The sequence below is a fragment of the Cyprinodon tularosa genome, unplaced genomic scaffold (assembly GCF_016077235.1).
Source record: "Cyprinodon tularosa strain WSP-4 unplaced genomic scaffold, ASM1607723v1 ctg1068, whole genome shotgun sequence".
NCBI lineage: Eukaryota > Metazoa > Chordata > Actinopteri > Cyprinodontiformes > Cyprinodontidae > Cyprinodon > Cyprinodon tularosa.
In genome coordinates this window covers 25,642-42,500 of record NW_024037858.1, presented here as the reverse complement: position 1 = coordinate 42,500, position 16,859 = coordinate 25,642, and the positions used below count along the sequence as shown (strand labels likewise).

The 16,859-nt window shown below is 42.4% G+C and overlaps 1 long non-coding RNA gene across 1 annotated transcript in view; it reads left to right on the top strand.

The window, feature by feature from the left end:
* LOC119785501 overlaps positions 1–13,287 on the top strand; it is a 50,638-nt gene extending 37,351 nt beyond the window's left edge. Inside the window, exon 3 of the long non-coding RNA XR_005281044.1 lies at positions 13,233–13,287. This is a non-coding gene — a long non-coding RNA (uncharacterized LOC119785501). The remainder of the gene's footprint in view (positions 1–13,232) is intronic.
* Positions 13,288–16,859: the final 3,572 nt, after the last annotated feature.

Sequence of the window (16,859 nt, the reverse complement as noted above, 5' to 3'; positions counted from 1 at the left end):
CCATCCATCCATCCGTCCATCCATCCATCCATCATCCATCCATCCATCATCCATCCATCATCCATCCATCCATCCATCCATCCATCCATCCATCCATCCATCCATCCATCCATCCAGATTTCTTCCTTTTTCCATCTAGGCTATCATTTGATCATTCACGCTCTCCATAGTTCTCCTGTGGCGCGAGCACAGGGCGACTGTTGCGCGCCTTTAGCGAGCATGCGTGTTTCCTGTCGCTTGCGCGGTGAATCGTGCCACCTGCGCTGCACCGGTATTTCCATCAGGAAAACGCTGTTTTGCTGCTGGAGTCCTCCTCACTCTCCATCTCTCTGTGTTTGCTGTACGTTAACACCCGCCAGCAGAAACACCCACCTACCCAACTGACAGACGGAATCTCACTATACATCAGCCAATCACATCCTCCCCTCTCTCATGACAAGGCGCACACGAGTCCTATCATGAAAAAAGGTTCATTGTGCGACTTGAGTAACGTGCAGTAACGGGGTGTCTGCAATGGTAACAGCGTTATATTTACAGTCAAAGTAATTAGTTAGATTACTAGTTACTATAACAAGGTAACGGCGTTAGTCCCATCACTGCTTGTATGTGATCTCCTGTGTGAACTGCAGTCAAAAGATGTAATTGTCCCGCATGCACAGTAGAGGAAGCAATGACATCACATATAGCGAGCGTGCTCTGTGTTTACGGAAATAAACATAGATTGTAGCGCTGGAGCGCATTTAGCGATCTTTCCCAACCATAAAAACTAGATTTTTTCAATGTGGTTAAACATAAAAGCTGCTCTCTGCATCATCATCCGCCATGGTTGTTGTTTTTCTTGCCGCTTCTTCATAGCAAGTCTCAGAATAGTGACATTTGAATTGAGAAAGCTTCCCAGAGAGGTGGCGAAACGTCTTCAAATCTTGGAAACCAAGTCCAGTGGATATTTTTTGGAATGACTATGAGCTGGATGACTGAGAATCTTCATCAGCATGACCTTTGTTGAGTATTAATAGTGTTCACATTGGATGAATGCGACCTGGCCGATCAGACAGAGGTCGCATTTGAAAAGATCAGATTCATATCGGATTCAGGACCACAGAGCCAAGTGGCCTGGGTTGGATTGGAAAAAATCAGATCTGTGTTGTTCAGACAGCCATGAGAAGATAGGATCCAGGTCACATAAGGGCCAAAAAATCGGATTTGGGTCACTTCAGGCTGCAGTGTGAACGTAGCCTATGTAATCAGGTCCCGACTTTAGATTTCAGCTTGATCCAAATCGAGTTCTAAGGTCCATCTAATATCCAGATGATCCAGAAGTTTGGAGTTGATAGAATAAAATGTAAACCTAACTGAAATAAAGTGCAAACAACAGCTTATGACTGGGCTTTCAAAGTTTTCTTATCATTCCAAAAAACTGAAATAAATCAATCCACTGGACTTTGTTTCCAAGTTTGAAGACGTTTCTCTTCCACCCAGGAAGATTTTTCAATCCAAAATGTCAGAAATAGCGTTTAGTTCCAGGTTTTATCCAGCAGCCCAACAAAGCCTGGTTTTAGTTTAGAAAAGATGCAAATAGAAACGGATGAACGGGTCCCCCCCTTTGGAATGGGGGTCGTTTGACTTCTTTGTTAGCCTGCAATGCCCCATACCTGTCTATGTCTCTGCCATTAATGTTTATGTGATTAGAACACAGATTGATTCAATGTGAAACCACCGTTTGACATTAAATGCTTGGAAGCTGAATCCGTAATCCCCGCCCTCTGTTCAATGATGGATTTTCTCTTTTCAAAAAGATGGCTTCCTCCATCCCTCTTCCAAATCATCTGTCCTCTCTGCTCAAAATCTAAACATTTGGACCTTCTTGAGGTGTGAGTGTCCCTTTGAATCTTCTCCAGAGTTACCGACTCTCCTGTGCTGGTCCATGCATTAGTGTAGTGGTTGTATGGTCTCTCCGGCTAAGGAGACTTAGCTTAGGTTCGACTGTTCTCTCTGCTCTGGTGTGAAGCAACAGAATTGACAAAGGCTCAGGGATAGGCGTCAAAATTTCTTCAAAAGTCGGGTTTCCTTCAAATCCTATTTTTTGCCCTTTTCGGGATGATTCTCCAGTCGTGCAAGAATTTTCTCAATCCGGCCAACTTTCAGCCTGATCGCGGGTCCTTTGTCGTGAAGTGTACAGGGGTTAGCGAGCGGCGATCAGCCTCTAACGACCGCCTCCCCATCAGGAATCTTAAGATCGGGAGAAAATCAAACATGATTGAAATTCAGTCGGCCGTCCTTAGGTGTTGGAGGGTAAATCCTGCTGTTGAAGCAGAGCTATCAGCTGATTAGCAGAACCTGGAGCGCTGAGCATGAGCAAACAAGGGAGTTCTTCTTCAAGTTGGCGACTCGACCAGCGCCATCCCTGAGTCCGACGTGGTTTTTAGATGTACAGTGTGAGCAGGTAGATCACATCAGACTGTCGGGTCGCACACCGTGAGAACAAACTGAACTTTTAAACCCTGCGGTTTCATCGTACAGTTTGAGCTGTAGCTGCATGCAACGATTGAAAAAATCGCAATAATGCCCGGCTTAAGTTATCTTTCCACCTGCATATTACTTTGTTAATAACTAGGGAAGGGTTGTATGCAATAAAACAAACCATATGTAATTTGTTCGTTTACTTCAGAAAACTCTTTTGCTCCTTTGCCTCCAAAGCATTACTTTAACAAATCAATTTAAAGCTTTATAAAGGTCAATCATTATATTATTCATTTCCCCTCAATCCCTCCTCTCTTCCCTATCATCCCTGCAGGGTCTCATGATTTCCAGGAGTCAGTGGATGTGATGCACGGCACAGAAATGGTCACCTGTGTATCAGCAGGCAGATAAAACATCTATCTGTCCTACAAATAGTGTTTTATTTCTCTAAAGGGAGGATTTCCCTCCTGAATTACAGCATGGTTCTAATCAATGCTTTGGTCCGTTTACTGTTATTGGAGATTAAGAGCCTTAATTAAACTAAAGCAAATGGCTGAACTGTTGGTAGTTTCCACACAGTAAACATGTGAAAGGCGTTAGCTGATGGCTTCTTTGGCTTCTAAGTGGATATTTTTGCCATAGCATCACAGAGTTGTTGCAGATTTGTTGGACTGGGTCAGCTGATACTAGAGCTTCACTCAGGGACCTGGAAGATGGAAGTCCAGTTGGATAAATACAGGTTGAGAGAACCTGTCCATGATGAGCAAGCATAAGGCGACAGTGGAGAGGAAAACTCCCCGTTGGGAAGAAACCTCTGGCAGAACCAGGCTCGACATAGCAGTCTTCTGCCGGACCGGTTGAGATAAGACACGGAGGGGGGATGAAGCGGAGTAATCTGAAACGATGTCAGATATAGCGCAACCACCGCCTGCGCTTTGGGTAGCAGACGCAGATGTGGATTGGAGACCTTTTAAGATGAACTCTGGATGCTGATTGGGCTTTCGTGGAGGTGTGGCTTAAAGCTCATTAGCTGGTGTCGGAGGCGGACGAAGGCGAGAATCAGTTTATTCAGTTGAACTTCCGCCTGGGCTCCATAATGTTTTCAAGATGACTTGGATAATAGCGCGTTGTGACAAACACCAGATACAGCACTGGGACTTGATCAACAGCCGATACCGCACCGTGACAATGTCACTAACCAGTAGGTGGCAGTAGTGTTCTTTGACAAACATGGATGCCTCCAGTAAAGCACATTCACATGAAAATTACTCTGAATTAAAAACACTGATCATTTATTGAACAGGATGGAATCATTTCAGATTTAAAGAACTTTCAGACGTTTGGATTCTGAATATGAGCGACTTTTCCTGAATAGTAAATCTAAATGTTTCCCTGTGACTTAGCATCATTTAACCATCTATAGCAGGGGTGGAAAGCTCCAGACTCTGTCATATTGTTGGACTTGAAACATTCGGCCAAGTTCAGTTCAAGACACCATCGTTTTTCAAAATATAAAACAATATCCGCTGCAAATACACAGTATAAAAAAACATGCCCAGACCAACTCGATGTGAATTAAAAGCAAAAGCAGCAGAATTGATGGAGCTTAGCCACATGCTGTCAGCTCAGATAGAAAAACAAACTAACATATTTTTGTTAATTACAGTGAATTCTTGCAGCATTTGAATGTAGCAGCAGGAATAGATTATATCGTCACAAGAGACAAGAGAGCCCGTCTGTGTCGACCCAGCCCACCAGCAGCTGAGAATATGCCAGGATATTTAATTTCAGATTTAGTTATGCAAAAAAAAATAATTTTATAAACGGACTAAGATGCAAAGATTTTATTTTTTTTACAGTTTTGTTTTATAATTATCTGACAAATCTTTATCGAGGCGTGTTTTCCTTTATCAACATGAAACATCGAGCTGAGTTCATAGGCTGTGCATCAGTGTCGGGTTCCATTAAAATAACATTTGATTATTGTTATGATTTACTCAGTTGTTTTAATTTAACAATAATTTTTTAAAATTAAGTTAGTTCTGTAATTTTAGTTTTGTTCTTTTAAGAAAAAGTAAAAACAGTGTTTAATTCCCTCCTCTTGGCCTCAGAGGCTCAGGTTTTAATCGGACGAGCCTCGGCTCCATGACTGCAGTCTGCCTTTAGAATAACTATTTCTTTAATGTTAGCTAGCATTCAGGAAAGCTGTTGATTCTTGCTAAGTTATTCAGATTTGGTGACAGTTACTTAAGTAGTTCTTTTGATTACCTTTACTTGAGTCATTTTTCTTTCTTTTTTTTTGGGGGGGGGGGGGGGGGGTACAAACCTCCACTCCATTTCAAAGAAGCTAGTTCCATGTTCCTTTTGGCTCAGCTTAGCTTTCTAATCTAATCCACTGTTTTTCTTTCTTGAAATGTAATTTAATTCCATTCATTTCTATTCAGTTTATTTCTGTAGCTCCAATTCACATCACGTCATCTCAGGTCACTTTCCAGTTCACCAGATCATCCAGTCAGATTGATTCAAAGTTTTCTAAGGAAAACCAGCTGATTGCATCGACTCATTGACTCTTCAGCAATCCCTCACACTAAGCATGCTTGTAGCGACAGTGGGGAGGAAAAACTCCCTTTGAACAGGAAGAAACCTCCAGCAGAACCAGGCTCAGTGTGAGCGGCCATCTGCTGAGGCCCACTGGGGTTCAAGGAGACAGAAGCAGACATAGAAAAAGAAGCATAGATACAAAAGGCAACTGTCAACCAGCTCCACAGGCGGCCCCGTCCAGGAAACACACAGCCAGGCAGACAAGCTCAGAGCCAGCTCCCATGTCAGAGGATGAAGAGAGCACATCCAGTTAGTCACAGTCAGAGAAACAGGACTACACTGGAAAACAGGCGGATCTCCAGCATCTATAAACAAAGGTGTTGATGGCAGCAGCACAGCTGATATTTCTCTCCAGGATGGAGTCACAGCCAAACAGGAACAGACCAGATGAAGCTACTATGAGAAAAAGCAGAGAGAGCAGAACGTTAGAGATTGAACTAACAGATTCTGCAGAGTGGGAGAATAGAGATAGAATGAAGCAGAATGATGAAAAAGGGGTCCCTATGTCCTCCAGCAGTCTAAGCCTATAGCAGCAGAACTATAGAGATAGCTCAGGATAACCTGAGCCACTCTAACTAGAAGCTTTATCAAAAAGGAAAGTTTTAAGCCTAGCCTTAAAAGTAGACAGGGTGTCTGCCTCACGGACTAAAACTGGTAGTTGGTTCCACAGGAGAGGAGCCTGATAACTAAAAGATCTGCCTCCCATTCTACTTTTAGAAATTCTAGGAACCACTAGTAAACCTGCAGATTGAGAGCGAAGTGCTCTGTTAGGAACATAAGGAACAATCAGATCTCTGATATAGGATTTAGAGATTTAATGACGTTCAATAGATGTGAGAAACTCAGGTCAGATATTTGTAGTATTTTGTATTTTTTATTAAGGTGTTAGTTGTTGAGTTCTCAGATTAGAGCTGTAGCTTAGATTGAACCTTAAATCTCTATTCGGTAGTGAAAGTGTGAGGAGAATCAAGACTTTCCTGTTTTCTGTTTGGTTTGTTTTTAAATAAGAATTAATCAAAATATCTCTCATTATTTTTTGTGGTATTTTTTTTGCCGAAGTTTTTTCCAGGTGGTGTAGAATCTATAGAAGCTGGTTTCTGAAATTTACAAGCTTCTTTAAAATAACTCTGCAAATTGGATAGAAATGTACTGATATTAGAGAAAAGTATTTCTATTTTTGAATACTTAACCCTTTAAAGCCCGATCCAAGAATAAAACAAACCAGAAAATTACTTTTTTTTGGTTTGAAGTCCTTATTTGGCCTTTTAACAAAATATGTAAAAAGAAAAAACAGAAATACATTTTTGATATTAATAATTTATTACTATGCGATGAGTCAAGATTATTTTTTGTGTAGTCTTCTACTGGCTGTTATCAGGTATATCTGATTGTGTACAACAGAATTTTGAGCAAAGTTTTTACCATTAAATTATGCAAAAGGTGTCAGACTCAAAACATTTCAGAAACTGTATGTATCAAATATGATACATTTGGCATTACAGGGTTAAGCATTTTTTAATTCATGTACTTTTGAACTTCAATATTTTAACTTATCACTTAGTAAATGTTGTAGTAAATAATTTAACTTAGTAAAAGTGTCACTGAGCAACTTTTAGTTGTAGTTGATTAAGATTTGACAGAGTACCAACACTTTTAATGAAGCACTACTGAGCGTCCAACACTGCTCTGCTGGTCACACGCTGGCAGGAAGGAGGAACTTGGCTGACCTCTGCTGGCCTCTGACCGATAATGTTACACATGTTGGATGCTGGAAATGAAATATGCAGGTGATAGAGAGAAATAATTCCTTCCTTCCTTCCTTCCTTCCTTCCTTCCTTCCTTGCTTCCTTCCTGCAGTAACAGCATCAGTTCTGCTATGCAGTCTTAAAAGCTGCAGGATTGTCAGACTATAAATCGACACAGACTCACAGCGATGATTAAAGTCCAGCTAATGTTTCCAGCCAGCTCTCTAAGCAGGAGGATCAGGGTGTTACTGAAAAACACTGCACATAATTAAGGTCTTGTCCGTGAAAACCTGTAACCATCCCCACATCAGATTGAAGAACAACCAGAATCCGATCCAGGGGATTTCTAGGAGAAATTAGCAGAATGATGGAGGGAGAGAGGGAGGAATAGAGGGAGGGAAGCAGATGGCTGGAAATATAACCTGCTAAATTATTCATCCAGGCTGGAGTCTGGAGATAGATAGATGGATCGGAGCTGGCATGGACACTTTTATTGGGATTCTGAGAGCTGCGAGGAAAGTGGTTGAAAACTCTGTAATTGCCTTTAGAGACGAGGAAAAGTGATTGCATTGCAGCAGCTTTTCGCTGCAGGGATCGAGCTCTAACTTTTCCACCAAACTCTGAACGAAGCTTTAATGAAGACACCTCAAACTTCTAAAGCATATGAAATGTTTGGAACTTTGTTTAGTTTGCATTAAAATAAAACATAAAAGAACAAAATCCCAATGAGAGGTTAGTAATGGAGTCTTCAGTCTGTGTCTAATAGAAGATGAACATGTGCCACACAGGCTGCCATACATTAGATCAGGTCTGCCCAAAGTGGGTCCTGGAGGGCCGCTGTCCTGCAGCTTTTAGATGTTTCCTGCTCCAGTACAGCTGATTTTCACTGGCTGCTGATTAACAGGCTTTTGCTGAACTGCAACCATCAGAACGAGCTGCTGAAGGACGGCGGCCCTCGAGGACGGAGTTTGGGAACTTTTCTCTGGGGGTCAGTTTTTACATCCAGACTCTGTTCATCAAGGGGCGGATTTAGGAAATTTTGGGCCCTCAAATTTGAGAAGACACATCAAACAGCCCCATTCTCCAGATAGATAAATGTTAATAGAATAGACATCCATTATCTGTTCTAGGTTGTGTCCCTCTCTTCTTGTCCCTCTCTTCTTGTTTTCCTCTCTATGTTTTGTACTCAGCTGACTTTTCATGCTGTCTCTAAAGGAATGAAAGATTTTCTCCAAGCACTAAGCTCACTTAGCTGATTGCTCCTTCCTGTGTTTCCAAAAAGGCCAAAGTAAATAACCCAGTCCTTCTTTTCACTGTAGACAAGCCATGATCTGCTTATCTGTTCTCCATTTTTCATTTGGATGAAATAATAGCTGCATGAATCATGACAGCAGACAAGATAGAGGAGAGCAGGAGGCGGGGTTACCAATCTACTCGCTCTGGAGAGCAGAGTTCGCTGCTTTTAGATGTTGTCTCCAAAGTCTCCAGTAGCAGAAAAAAGTCTCTAGATTTGGCGCTAGGAGCTTTTTAGAAATCAAAGTGCTAGAGGGGTCTGAAAAGTGGCTAAATATAGCGACTAAAGCGCTAAGTTGGCAACACTGCTCTTTGCATGGTTTGTTTTCAAATGGTTTGCTTGGGGGGGGGGCTGAGAAGCGCTATTATATGCGTTCTGATGGCATTTAAGTGAAATCATTTTTTCTCAAAGACATAATTAATGTGCACAAATAAGGAATAGATGTATTAACCATAAATAAACAGTTTTATTGGCACCCAGGAACTTGGGGCCCTAGGGAATTGCCTACTATTGCCTAATGGTAAATCCCCCCCCTGTATTCAATGGTTAGAAAAGACACAATAGATAGGGACGTCATGGGAACTTTATAGACGTACTGTACATGTTAACAACTGAGAATGAAAAAAATATATGTCATAAAATGATATATTTGCCTCTAAGGATAATCATCTTAGCTGTTCCCACAAACATGTGTGCGTTACAGAAGCACCCTATCCCCTCAGATTCTTTCCCCCATTCCTCCTCCCCCTCTCTATTACTTCTTAAGAACTTGGAGGAAAGTTAGAAGAAACAAAAGCACCTCTATGTAGAGAGTTTTCTTTTACAAATATCTCCATAGGTTTTTATTATCTGCGTTGCCTAGACATAATTTATTATAATAAAAATGATGATGTTAACTAAGAGCCAAAAAGTGTTAGGGGCGACAATGAGGGCTGTGTGTTGACTGAAAAAATATCCTCCTGCAGTTTAGGGTTTCAGAATGAGACAGCTTAACAGCGCGCCTGAAAAAAAGAAGAAAAACCTCTGCATTGGGAAACGAAATGGTGCGTACCATATGATTTGTGGTCAGCATATGATACGAGTATCTGCTGCCCAAAGTGCAACGGATCCCAGAGCGTTCCCGGCATTCTGTCGGATACATGCCTGCGATTCATAGAAATCTTTTTCCATGAATATTTGGATTGAAACATGAAGTCTTTATTTGACTTGGTGGATGGACTGTTTGTTTTCTTGTCCCCAACCTGCTTTAGTCAACATGTTGAGGCAGCAAATAAATCTATGCTGCCCTGAAACCCGTTTAGTCTGCCAGATCCGAGCACGTGCGGAAGCACGCCCGCACGCACGGACGCAGATGCACACACGCTCCCGAGCCGAGGGCTCCAGGGAAATAGAGCGGAGAGGAAGCTACGTGCCTTCGCCAAGCAAGGGCTGTCTGGTGTCATGGCAACGGGTGCAGATTACCCCACCCTCCATCAGTCAGAGAGACGAGCAAGTGGAGGAGAGGAGATGCCACAAAGAGCAGAGGCAGAAATATACAGAATACAAAAGGATGTTTGAATGATCTGCCATTATTACGGACTTAGACGGAACGACATGGTCCAGTTTAGTGAGAGACCAGGATGATGAGCGGAGCAGAGGACACGGAAAAGGACAAAGGTTCTGATGATGTGTGGGGAGGCTTCAAATACACAGAGCTAAACACATTGGGGGTGATTAGAAATGTGCTTCTTCATCCAATATGCAGCCTTAGGAGAGGGGGGGAACGTTTGGCAGCAAACACGTTTCACACCGACACATTATGCGGAAGAGCTGCTGCTGGCGAGGGATGCTGGGCTGGATGCAGAGCGGAGGCAGTGATGCATGACCAGGATGACAGCAAAGACGAGGAGCCTGCAAGGCGGAGAGAGATGGTGCTGGGTGTGGAAGAGATGGCACCAATGAGAAGCCAGGAGAGGAAAGAGAGGCTGAGGTTGTCTGAGGATATTGCCTCAAACGATAAAGTGACTGCGGCACCGCCATCATCCACAGTTACATCACAGCTGAGCTTACACTCAGGATGAACCCCTCCCTCCCAGCGCCTTTTATGTCTCTTCCAAGCTCCCAACCCTGACTGTTTAGAAACCAGATTAGACTGTATGTGATATTGGACATACTCTACATGCGGTGTGACTGACAGTCTAAACTAACCTGTAGTGTCTTTGTATATTTGCAGGTGACAGTGACAGTATTGTGCTTCCAGTGGCATTTTCTAGGCATCAGCTGAGCTCTGCTTATGGAGGGAAGCTTAGTTCTCCCATCAGTCTTTAGCATCCCAACCATGACCTCCTGCACTGCATTACTGTGTTCACTTACATGCTCTGAGTGCTGGGCACAAAATGATTCCACCTTACAGTAATTCAGTATCACTGCCCAAACACCGATGCTGCAACAGCACAGAAAATGCACCTTGCTACTGTAATGCCAGGTCTGACCCACTTTTGCCTTCAGAACTGCCCTAATTCTTCATGGCACCAATTCAGTAAGGTGTCATGAACTCTCCTCAGAGATTTCCGTCCATATTCGCTGTATACAGGGGGGGGGGACCTAGGGCACCTAGGTCACCAAGCACTTGTCCCTATATTTAGCCACTTTTCAGACCCCTCTAGCACTTTGATTTCTAAAAAGCTCCTAGCGCCAAATCTAGAGACTTTTTTCTGCTACTGGAGACTTTGGAGACAACATCTAAAAGCAGCGAACTCTGCTCTCCAGAGCGAGTAGATTGGTAGCCCCGCCTCCTGCTCTCCTCTATCTTGTCTGCTGTCATGATTCATGCAGCTATTATTTCATCCAAATGAAAAATGGAGAACACATAAGCAGATCATGGCTTGTCTACAGTGAAAAGAAGGACTGGGTTATTTACTTTGGCCTTTTTGGAAACACAGGAAGGAGCAATCAGCTAAGTGAGCTTAGTGCTTGGAAAAAATCTTTCATTCCTTTAGAGACAGCATGAAAAGTCAGCTGAGTACAAAACATAGAGAGGAAAACAAGAAGAAAAGGGACAAGAAGAGAGGGACACAACCTAGAACAGATAATGGATGTCTATTCTATTAACATTTCTCTATCTGTAGAATGGGAGTGTTTTATGTGTTTTCCCCTGCTTTTCTCCACTTAGGGCCCTAAATATCCTAAATCCGCCCCTGGCAGTATAGCACCATTTGCATACAGTAAATGCTTGAACTAAGCAGCTCTAAATCACACCACATTTCCCAGCATTGCAGCTTTCTCACCAATGACCTGTTGGACAGATCATTTGTCCGTTCAGATATTCTGAGGGAAAGACCTAAGAAACCAAATGATCACGGATTAAGTCGAGTAAAGTACCAGTGGGTAACATTTGTAGACTTCTAATGTTTACATGTTTACGATATGAGGCTGATAATCTGTGAAAAATATCAAGCCCCTCTGGCTCCCCCTAGAGGTCGCAATACCATCGGCAGAAATTAACCAATCAAAGCCAGGAGAAAAGTCTTAGCAGTAGGGGTGCGCAAAATAATCGTCATGATGATGCATCGTGATTCTAATTTTCGTGATCTACTGCATCGATTCTTGACGCCAAGTATCGATTATTAATTAAAAAAAATGAATAAATAAAATTGCATGAATGGTTTGAGAACATCAGCCAAAAACAAGTGTAATACAACTTCCAGTCCAGTAGATGTCGCTGCGGATGTGTTGACGCACGCTGCCTTGTGTCACAAGCATTTCCGGCCGCGGGATACTGCGCCGAGTCATTCAAAAACAAAACATGGAGGAGATTGAGAAATTCGTCCGGCTCCATCACATTTCAAATCCGATGTTTGGAAGCATTTTGGTAAAAAAAAAAAAAAACAATTGGAAGACACTACCCAGATCATACTCAGCCAGTCAGCCACTGGTAATGGCTGTATTTTTTTCTAATAGTGTTCAGTGAAAATCCTAATAATTCAAGTATCGTGATGCATCGTGATAGAATCGTATCGTGGCCTGTGAATCGTGATTCGAATGGAATTGTGACTTCTTTGGCAATACCCACCCCTACTTAGCAGTGTCAATCACGCTCGTGTACAGACTGCTCAGGCCCCTCCCCCACAAGGCACGCACTGTCATTCTAGAAAACGTTGCCGCGGTGCAGGTGTTTATTAAGGTAAAGTTTATCATTGATATTTGGTGAATCCGTGGCACTGCCTACAAGCCGGTGTGTTTACGGCTCTGCTGGGGTGGGGGATGTGGGGGGAGGGCTCAGACACAGCAGGGTAAGAAAAACCGGGTAGCATCATCAGCAAACAGAAATGGAGATGGCACACTGGAAGTACTGAATAAATAACTCATGTAAACCAGAACCAATACTGGAGCCCTGACAAACTCCATTAAATATCTTAGCTCTGTTAGCATTAAAACCCTTTAATCAAACAAATTCCTGCCTGTGCAAAAATAGCTATGTACATATCCCCAGCAGTCTATGGCTACAAGGTAGGATCCACACTAGATGGGTCACCGTTCCATCGCAGATCAGCACAGAAACATACCTACAGCCTAACAGTCACAGTTTGAACTGCAGGATGAAACCTTTGACCTTTGAGAGGCCATATATGTGGAGCGATTCTTCATAAAACCATATCGATGGTCATAAAGAATCATAACCACGGTGATGGAGATCCATTTTGTAAACATAAGAATAGATATAGGCCTGTAGTTATTCAAAAATATGGAACATATGCTCTGATCTTTGATATGATTTGATACATTCACATATTTTAAAAGGAGATAAAGAACAATGTAATGATGTGATTTCAAAAGAAAATATTTTACTGTTTGATAAGAAAGGCAGGAATAATGTAATGGCCTGCAGAAGGTGTTTTTAGTTTATCAGTGATGGTGTTTATTTCTGGAATATCAAGGGGATCAAAAAAAGGGATCAGAGAAAAGTTTCCCAGTCTTATCTCCAGAGGACTTCCTCAATCATAAAGCTGTCTTACGAAAATGCATCACCTTGGTTTGATTTTCTAGCAAAATTTTTGTCCTGTTGCAAAAATTATCTACTTTTTAGTACTGTCCCTAACAGAAAGCAGAAAGCAGCCAGGTTACTGACCTGTTTATTGTCTTCTTGCCTCCAGGAGCTGCTGCACAGCAGATGTGGGGGAACAGGGAACCAAAGACAGTGATCTGTAAGTAACCCTTTCCTGAATGTGTTCATGTGGAAGTTAGCAGATGGAGGCAGTGCTGGTGGTCTACATACTGTTACAGAGATCTCAATCAGGCTCAGATAAGACAGATGGGGTTTGTTTTTAGTACCCTTATAAGGAAAACTGGACATAACATCAAGTTAGAAACGCAGCAATCTATAAACATTTTATTTCCAGTTAAAAGGGGTCAAAACACCTTTAGATGTTCTATTTACCACACGGCTAAAAAAACAGCTGCTTCTCTGACAAGCGGGGAAAGATTTTCGAACCCTGGTTGCTCCCAGTTAAGCATCCGAGTGTTCTGAACGCACACAGGTACGAGTCCTCTGTGGTAACGATGGGATGGAATCAGCCCTCTGTTATGGTCTTCATTCTGTATTCTGTTTTACCTTGTTCCATGTTTTCTTGTTTTTTTTGGTTTCATTCCTATTTTGTTGTGTTTTCTGGTTATTTTCAGTTCTCAGTTTTTTATTTGTTGCCCTCTGCTGCCCTCTTGTGTTCTCCTTTTTTCCTTTGCTCCTTTCTTGTTTCTGCTCTGCTCACACCTGCTCCCAATCTGCTCATTAGTTCTTGCTTTTTTTCAGTCTCCCATAAATACTCTCTCTGTTCCGTTCTTCTTTGCTGGGTCCTCGTCAAACTTCCTCCAACTCCGTCTCTCTGAGCCTTCGTCCTTGTGATTGTGATCCCTCTGATGTCTCCATGGTTCTGGTTCGTCTTGACTCTTCTTGTTTTGATTTTTGGATGTTGGGACTCCTGGTTTCATGTTAGTGGGGCTTTGTTTTCTTTTTGGATGTTTGGATTCCTGGTTCCCTGTTTGTTTTTGGACTTTGTTTTTATATTTGGATTTTTGGATTACCTGCCTCTGTTTTCAGTTAACCTTTCATTAAATCCACACGAAAATCACCTCTGCCTCCCTGCCTCTGCATTTGGGTCAACAAACCACAATCCATTCCTGACACCCTCAGTTCTACCATCTGGTTGTGTTCAGTTATATGCAACCTAATTCACTTCAAATTACCTGAATTCATTGGATTTGCTTTATCCAATCATATCAGTTTCAGCCCATATTTGACAGACTGAATTTTAACTAGATGCAGTCGGATTTAATTTATTCATAACTCTGCATGGTGACATACAGCTGATCATAACACACCAATTAGAAGGATCCATATGAGTAAAGCTGTTTGAAATAAAACACAGTGGACTTGATAAAAATCGCCTGAGGCGGAGGAAGGGGAGCATATTTGAAGTGGAAGTCGTACCTGCTGTACTTGGTTTGATGTGTGTAACTGTCCAAACTCATTCAGTCACTGACAGTTCCGGAAACTTTTCCTCAAAGAAGGACTTTTAAGACCTAAGTGTTTAGATTTTAGTATTCCTTCTGTATTTTATGTCCAGCTCTCTAATTTATACTGTAGCATTAATTGTTAATCAGTTATCATTTCCATAATCAGTCGCTGAAGATTCTCAGTCAACCAGGTCATAGTCATAAAAAAGTTAAAAACAATCCTCTGGACTTTATTTCCAAGTTTGAAGACGTTTCTCTTCCATCCAGGAAACTTTTTCAATTCAAAATGTCAGAAATAGCGTTTAGTTCCAGGTTTTATAGAGTGGACCAAAACAAACGCTTGTTTTACACTGTCACTGGAGTAAAAAGCTGAAGTAGATCCTCTAACTTCTATAAAAGTGTTTTTAAACAGCAGGATTTATACTTCTACTGGAGTGATAAACATTAATACTTTTGACCTCTGACCCCAACTTGAGCCCCATTTGCACCACCCTTACGAATGAGGGCTAGTGGAAATGGAGCATTTGAAAACCTTAAAAAATAGACTTGTGGAAAATGGAAATGTTCATAAACGTCTACTGGTTCCGACTTAAAGCCCCAAATTCGAGGTCTTGAGATGTTCAAGAGCGATTAAACTGAACAATAGAAAAATATTAGTGAAACACATGCAATTCTATTCAGTTTATTTCTATAGCTCCAATTCACATCATGTCATCTCAGGTCACTTTCCAGTTCACCAGATCATCCAGTCAGATTGATTCAAAGTTTTCTATCTAAGGAAAACCAGCTGATTGCATCGACTCATTGACTCTTCAGCAATCCCTCACACTAAGCATGCTTGTAGCGACAGTGGAGAGGAAAAACTCCCTTTGAACAGGAAGAAACCTCCAGCAGAACCAGGCTCAGTGTGAGCGGCCATCTGCTGAGGCCCACTGGGGTTCAAGGAGACAGAAGCAGACATAGAAAAAGAAGCATGGATACAAAAGGCAACTGTCAACCAGCTCCACAGGCGGCCCCGTCCAGGAAACACACAGCCAGGCAGACGAGCTCCGAGCCAGCTCCCATGTCAGAGGATGAAGAGAGCACATCCAGTTAGTCACAGACAGAGAAACAGGACTACACTGGAAAACAGGCCAAGCTCCAACATCTAGAAACAAAGGTGTTGATGGCAGCAGCACAGCTGATATTTCTCTCCAGGATGGAGTCACAGCCAAACAGATTCTGCAGAGTGGGAGAATAGAGATAGAATGATTCATGTTATAGTGTTAGAAGATAATAAAACTAGAGAGGTTTGTATCATTTTAAGCAGGGTTAACTGATACTGTTGAACTGAACTCTCTCCACTGTCCTCATGTATCCCCCGTCCTCCTCACATATAATCACCGCTACGCCTATGAATGTACGCTAAGCCAGTAAATCCTTGAATCGGATGGAGTCCTCTGTGCTTTTCCGTGTCTGTCGCTGTGTGGTGCAGCTGCTGGCATCCTGTTATAATCATAAACCCTGGAAATAAAGCAGCTGACTGACAGATTCTGCAGCAGTTGTCCGTCCTGCCATGATGGACGCAAGCGTGAAGAACTGCGAGATAAAGACCAGGAAAAGAGCTGGGTTTTAGTGGTAAACGCATCCTAATTAAACTGAATGCTTTCAGTTCTTCAAATGTTCATTGAAATTATAAATCTGGACGTACTTCGTTTAATTTGAATTCAGCTTTTTTCTGTTCATTTTCCATTTTCTTCTTAGCCATCTTAGAAAACAAACCGAATGAAAGCAATCTTTGACACCTCCAAGACAGAAAGATTTAAAAAGGGGAAAAAAAAGGTTTGGGCGAATGTGGAGGAGCCTCGGTGGAAGCTTCATTTCCTCCTGTCTGAAACACACGGCGGCACAGAAACAATGATTCTGATGTGGCGAATCTCTCATTTTCCCTTCCTATTCAGCATTACAGCAGCTGCTCAGGCAGGAGAGACATCATTACAGGCCACCAAGGCCCGTTAATAGGCACGCAACGTGGGGGGGGCGGCCGGCTCTGCACGGGGCCCAGCAGAGGGGGAGACGCAGAATGGAGGGAGGTCAGGGGGTGAGGGGGACGACAAGATGTGAAAAAAGAGTCTAGACGGGAGGAGATGGAGGGAAAAAGGTAGATCTCACACAGAGGTTGGGGGGGGGGGTAAACCTTCAGAGGATGAAGACTTTTTTGGGAGAAACCAAAACATTTTGGAGGAAAACATTGAGCCTAATATTTCCTTTTATCAGTGGTTGATGGCCAA